Below are 7,323 nucleotides of genomic sequence, written 5' to 3' on the forward strand. Positions count from 1 at the left end.
GTTGTGTATTTATGAACCACACCTATTCGTCCAATAGTTGAAACGTAACAACGACCCAAATGTTAACCTCATGCTGGCTGTAACGAGATAGAAGGTCCAGATAACTCCTCCTGCTGGCACCATGAATACTAGATATTCCAGTCTTGGCAACATTGGTGGTTTTACAGGTAGTGGAGCAGGGTGGACCCAAATACAGGAGTCAGGAAGACGTATCATTAAATACCTTTGATTTAGGTTTATTCCAGGCAAGGCAAACTGAACGGAACTACACGTTGCACAAAATAATGCAACAATGACTAAACTGAAAACCAGGACTGAAATAGAAGCTGCAGTAATGAGGGGATGAAGGAGGACAGGAGGTCAGGTGGTTGGAGAGTTGATGCTATCAAGACAGGTGGGAAACACACCAAGACAGGAAGTAAAAACATGACAGAGATTACATGATATTGGCCCCTCAGATATGGTAAAATGGAAGACAAAGTGTGTTGTTGATGAAGTGAGGGAGGGAGGAGGAGGAGGAGGAGAGGAGGAGGAGGAGGAGTAGGAGGAGGAGTGAAGGAGGTGAAGGGGAGAGAGGAGAGGGGAGAGAAACAATTTGATTCAATTTTCCACTCCAATAAAATACAACCATCAGCTTTGCAATAGGCACACACACACACACACACACACCACACCACACACACACACACACACCACACAACACACACACACACACACACACACACACACACACACACACACACACACACCCACACCACACCACACACACCAGTGTCTGTCTCCAGAGTGGTGTTTTAATTGAAGAAGGTTACGGTCGTGTCTCGACGAAATTGGAAAAATTAATCAGCTGGAAAACTGTGTGTTTTCTTCCCTCCAACCGTCTCTCTGTCTGACTTTCCGTCTGTCTCTCTGTCTGTCTCTCCGTCTGTCTCTCTGTCTGTCTCTCTGTCTATCTCTCTGTCTTACTGTCTGATTTGTGTGCATTTTCTATAGCGTAAATTTGCGGCAGTGTGCGTTTTATTCCAAGTGTGAAAACTGTACGTTTTAAGAGTATCAGTTTCGATGTGTGTGTATATATATATATATATATATATATATATATATATATATATGTGTGTGTGTGTGTGTGTGTGTGTGTCTTTGTGTGTTGACATCCATCATTGGATCCTTGAAAGTGTCCCTTTCTCACACACATCACTGTGCCTTCAAGTGTGAAGCCTTCACAGTAATGACAGTTGACATGTTCATTAATGAGCTTGTTAGGGTGCAGGTTGACAGTGGTGGAGGAGAGTGGAATCATGTAAGCAGAGCATTATTTAGATTTACTGGTTACAGGCGTGTGAAGTCAGGATAGAGCATCACTAGGTCCAACAGGGTGGGTGGAGGGGGTCTGGAGGAGGGACTCGGGCGGACGGCCCGGGGGCAAGGCAGAGTCCATGGAGGGGCGAAAGCAGCGGCAGGAAGAGTCAGGGGGCCGGGCTCGAGGGCGAAGACCGAACAGCTCCGGAGGCCGGGTAGGACCCGGTGTCGACCGGACAGGAACCGGAGCCGGTGGGACCCCTGGCGGGTCAGGCGTAGACGAGACCCTGGATGGAACCTGGACCGGTGTCAGTGGGACCCACGACGGAGCAAGGGCTGGTGTCGATGGGACCCGAAACAGGACAGGAGACGGTGTTGGCAGGAAACTCGGCGGAGCAAGTCTCGGCGGGACCCCCAACGGAACAGGACATGGAGCTGGCAGGACCCCCGACGAAACAGTTGTCGGCTGGACCTCCAACTGCACAGGACATAGGGTTGGCAGGACCCCCGGCAGAAGAGTAGTCGGCGACACCCAACGGAACAGGACATGGAGCTGGCAGGACCCCCGACGAAACAGTTGTCGGCTGGACCTCCAACGGCACAGGACATAAGGTTGGCAGGACCCCCGGCAGAAGAGTAGTCGGCTGGGTCTCCAACGGCACAGAACATAGGATTGGCAGGACCCCCGACAGAAGAGCAGTCGGCGAGGCCTCCAACGGCACAGGGCATAGGGTTGGCAGGACCCCCGGCAGAAGAGTAGTCGGCGGGACCCCCAACGGAACAGGACATGGAGCTGGCAGGACCCCCGACGAAACAGTTGTCGGCTGGACCTCCAACGGCACAGAACATAGGGTTGGCAGGACCCCCGACAGAAGAGCAGTCGGCGAGGCCTCCAACGGCACAGGGCATAGGGTTGGCAGGACCCCCGGCAGAAGATTAGTCGGCGGGATCTCCAACGGCACAGAACATAGGATTGGCAGGACCCCCGGCAGAAGAGTAGTCGGCGGGGCCTCCAACGGCACGGGACATAGGGTTGGCAGGACCCCCGGCAGAAGAGTAGTCGGCGGGGTCTCCAACGGCACAGAACATAGGATTGGCAGGACCCCCGACAGAAGAGCAGTCGGCGAGGCCTCCAACGGGACAGGACATGAAGTTGGCAGGACCCCGAGCGGAACCTCCAACGGACCAGGACATTGGGTACGGACTTGAGAGGGAACTCGAGAGGAGACTTGAGAGGGAACTCGAGAGGTGACCTGAGAGGGAACTCGAGAGGAGACTTGAGAGGTGCCTTGAGAGGGCACTCGAGAGATGACTTGAGAGGGAACTCGAGAGGTGACTTGAGAGGGAACTCGAGAGGTGACTTGAGAGGGAACTCGAGAGGGAACTTGAGCGGGGACTCGAGGGGGAAACTGAGAGGTGGCTTGAGAGGGAACTCGAGAGGAGACTCGAGAGGGGACTGGAGAGGGGACTGGAGAGGGGACTTGACAGGGGACTCGAGATTAAAACTTGACAGGGAACTTGAGAGGTGACTTGAGAGGGCTCTCGAGAGATGACTTGAAAGGGAACTCGAGAGATTACTGGAGAGGGAATTTGAAAAGGACATATGGAGCATGAGGACAAGACAAGACCTTCCGTGGCAAAAGACAAAAACGAACTGACACTGAACATTGGGAGACAGGGGAATTTAAACACAGGGTAACTAGACACAGGTGGGAACAATCAGGGGCGGGGCTGACACTGATGAGCACAGGAGACACAGAAGGGGTGACAGGTGAAAACAATCAGGAAATTAGACACACCAGGGAAACTAACAACAGACATGAAATCACAGGGGAAAAGACCAGACAATACACAGGGAGGAAAACATGACAAGGAGAACAGAAACACACCCATAACAAGACATACAAAACTAAAACGTGACATAACACAAGAATCATGACAACCTGGAACCTCTCTCATACAATACAATAATACTGTGTGTGTGTGTGTGTGTGTGTGTGTGTGTGTGCGCGCGTGTGTGTGTGTGTGTGTGTGTGTGTGTGTGTGTGTGTGTGTGTGTCTGCGAAATGCCGCTCCTCTGTTTTCATAACTGTCAGAGCATGAGACTGAAGTTCCCACTATGGGTCAAAATAATGCGCTGTGACCCCGAGGTAACTGTCATTACTGAGTGAAGTCCAATAGACTCCAGTGAGTCTTTCTTAAATCCTCCTCTACTTGCGTTATTAACGCGTTAACTTGACAGCCCTAATATATATATATATATATATATATATACAGTATATATACAGTATATACGTGACATTTTATTTGCAGCCTGTCCTCCTACAAAAAACGACCAAATAGGTCGATTGTTCAGCAGCTTATTACGACCCATAGTCACGTTTTAAAGTGTAGCACCTCTAGTGGTCGTGTAAGAAACAACATGCTCCCGTTGATTGCAGACGCTCCCGAGGGTCGTTTTTTCACAAATAACCCTCTCTGGAAAATCCTAAATTGTGGAATAGTTTGGCCATTAAAATGCTTTTTGATTAGATTTCTAGCGAGAAGTGTATATTGTACTTTTCAAATCTACGTCCAGTGGATGTGTAGGATCTATAGTTTGATAGATATTACGAAGCTGATTTGAGGTCTCGCCAGGAGAACGTGTATACTACAGCCCAATCCCAAACCACGCCCTACACCCTACCAAATACACACTACGCCTCTGTTTGCGCGTTCACGCGGAGGGTCCACCACATTAAGTGCTGTTCCAAACCAACGAGTGTGGAGGGGGAGTGGGCTATCAAGCCCTCAAACAGCAAGTCTGCATCGGTGCTGACTGGAGACCGGTCTCTACCTGACCGGTCTCAACGCTGTGTGTGTCCGTCAGGAAACACGCTGTTTACAAGTAGTTCCAGCAAACATCCACTGATAAACTGCGATGTTAACAACCTCATGATGACCTCATATGTTTTTAACTTAGGATCATACCTGTGTTTAGTCTAGAAAAAGGTAAATGTGTGCATTTTATTATAAAGTTGTGTATATTTACAGACTGTTGCAAAAACTAAGAAGCTTATAAACATCAGGTTTAAAACTAAAAGAGTTTTACAAAAAAGTAACACAATGAAAAAATAGTTTTATTTGAGTTATTAATTTACATTTTTTATCTAAGACATGCTGATTTGAAACCGTTGTTACATACAGTTACGGCATTTCCTGTTTCTGCCGGAGGGGAGGCCGTCCCAAAGCTTGCCGCTGTATTTATACCCTGAACCCTTAATGGAGGGAGCCTCATTCAGCTGCGAGTGTAGCTACAGACGGAGTTCACTCCATCCAGGGGCGGTTCTAGGGGGAGCCAGTGCCCCCCTAACACTGACCTCTGACCCCCCTGTGGCCCCCCTAACAATGAAAAGTTTTTTTTTTTTTTTTTTTTTAATGTATATTTTCTGGTACTCGGTTTGCCAAAAACCGCAGGATTTTGTTGCTGTAATGTGAGATTGTGCAGACACCCTTATGTAAAGTAGAGATGTAACTGTTCATTGCCTTTATTTTTATATAAATATGGTGTTAGTGCAAACATTGCACTATAACTTAAGCTGAAGCTAACAGTAATAACTATAAGATCTATCTGAAATAAATAAGTGTACTGAAACAAATACCAATAACTGTATTGCATTGTTTTCTTATACGCAATTACTTCATACTGTCTAGTTCTCTTTTTCGTCCTTCATTTATTGTGCCCCCCTCAGAAAATAACTGGCCCCCCAGTGGCCCCCCCCAGTCAAATTGGTCTAGAACCGCCACTGACTCCGTCACGGAGGGGTAGGGTCGAGGGGGTGATTTGGGATTGGGCCTTAGTCTTTCCGCAGCGTCCATGTAAAGTTGGCGTCAACCCCAGGGGCGGACTGGGACTAAAATTCAGCCCTGGAATCTGACCCAGACCGGCCACATCCGGGGGGGGGGGGGGGGGGAATACAGTAGCCTACTATTAGTTATTAGAAATCAGCTGTTTATTAGGCTGCATTTATGCAGTTCAAGGGATAATTCTCACCCACCTCTTGCTCTTGCCCTCCACTTGTATGTGCTGTCCCTCATCATGAACGCAGGAGGCTGGCTGCATATCTGAACTCGCACCCTCATCATTCTCTTCATCATCTTGCACTTGTTCTAAGCTGCTGCTGATAGTGCTGTTTGGCGCTGCTGTCAAAAAGATCTGTCAATTTGCGACATTTATATGCTTCACCTGCGAGTGACTTCACCTTTTTTTCTCTTGCCTTCTCGGCCTCACCTTTTTCTTTTCGTTTTCTTTGATTTGTATCCATGTTTTTTCATTCTCCCTGTCTGCCATGTCATGCCCGCTGTCGCCCTCTGTCGGCCGTCAGCGCAACTTAAAAGATGACGTTAAACCATTTTTTTTTTAAAGGGCCGGCCGGTCGTCAACGGCCCTTGACGACCGGCCGTTCTGTGGTTCTCCAGATTCTACAGATGGCCAGTCCGCCCCTGGTCAACCCTCACGGGGTGAAAACAGTATTTCCGGTCTCAAAGTTTTCATAATAAAACCGGAAGTATTCCCCCACTGTCAAATGATTACACAGTGATATCTGCATTACTCATCCACTAAAAAACATCAGTTCTTCGATTCGGAGAAACAAATAGTTTTTTCGGAGTTAAGACACTACAGAGTTTCCGAAGACTCTACACTACCCAGAACAGAGATGGGGACTCGAGTTTGTGACTCGGACTCGAGTCGCACTTAAGTTGCACACACAGAGACTTCAGACTTGACTTGGACTCCTGCTCAAAAGACTTCGGACTCGATTTGGACTCGTGTTTTGGGACTCGTGAACAATCATTGTGTTTTCTATTTTTGGCGTATTAACATTGAGGAAACTCTGAAACGTCTGACGGGCGTCCTTCCTTTTTTTCATGGTAACCATGGTAACCTCATTACGCAGGTGCGCGCCTCTCGCACTACCTCATGGTAACACCATGGCGACCGGCGGCACACCTGCAGCTGTACCGCTTGTAATTAGGTTAAACTATAAAAACTTCGAACAAAACGCCGGCGGCACCAACAAAAGGAGCGCTGCAAAGTCTACAATATTAAAATCAAGGATGCTGGTGCAACAACGTCAAATTTCATCAGGCACTTGAAAACTCACCCGGAGAGGTCAGTCACATTAACGCATATGGACGGTTAGCAAACATGTTTAGCTCAGCATCAGCTATGTAATGTTAATTTAGCTTGCTACTAGCTTTGTAACTGAATATTTGAAAAGATGAGTGAATGTTTGCTTGTCACACTTGTTTGCGTTGAGTGGCGTTGACATCCAACTCTTGACATGACATAAAAAAGGTCGGTAACGTTAATCATTACGTTCCGCTGCCACCATCTACTGGCTAACGTTAAACGTAGAAAAATCAACACACTCTCACTCCCTAAGCGTCCAGGAGCGACGTTTGGTCAGTGTCCGTGGCGTCCAGTTGTGACGCTCCTAGGCTCCTTCAGGGACGCAAAGAGCTTTCAACTGATTGCAATGTATTCCCATCTGCGGCGGGATTTGACGCTCATGAAAGCACGGCATTCGTTTGTGTCGGCTGTCCTTAAAGGCAATGTGAGCGTCCATTCCCATTGGATAACGGAGAATTGTACACCCGGAAGTAAGTATTCCTCTTACTGTCGATTGATTTTACAGTGATATCTGCACTACTCATCGACTAAAAAACACCAGATTATCCTTGTTAATTACACAACATTGATTGGTTTAAATTGTGTGCAATGCTTTTGTATTTTTCCCCTTCGATTCGGAGAAACAAATATTTTTTCGGAGTAAAGGATGGCAGAAGACACTACACTACCCAGAATCCCCAGCTATCGTTTGGACTACACCATGTGCTCTGTTTGACAAACCCCGTTTTTTTTCACCATTCATTCCAATGGCTGGCATCTATGTCACGTGATCTTCAAATTTCTCCCTGCAGAAAAAGAAAACATGGCCGAACTTCGTTTTATTCTCGGTGGAAAATGCCTATTTTAAAGTT

Source organism: Gymnodraco acuticeps, unplaced genomic scaffold (assembly GCF_902827175.1).
Source record: "Gymnodraco acuticeps unplaced genomic scaffold, fGymAcu1.1, whole genome shotgun sequence".
NCBI classification, from domain to species: Eukaryota; Metazoa; Chordata; class Actinopteri; order Perciformes; family Bathydraconidae; genus Gymnodraco; species Gymnodraco acuticeps.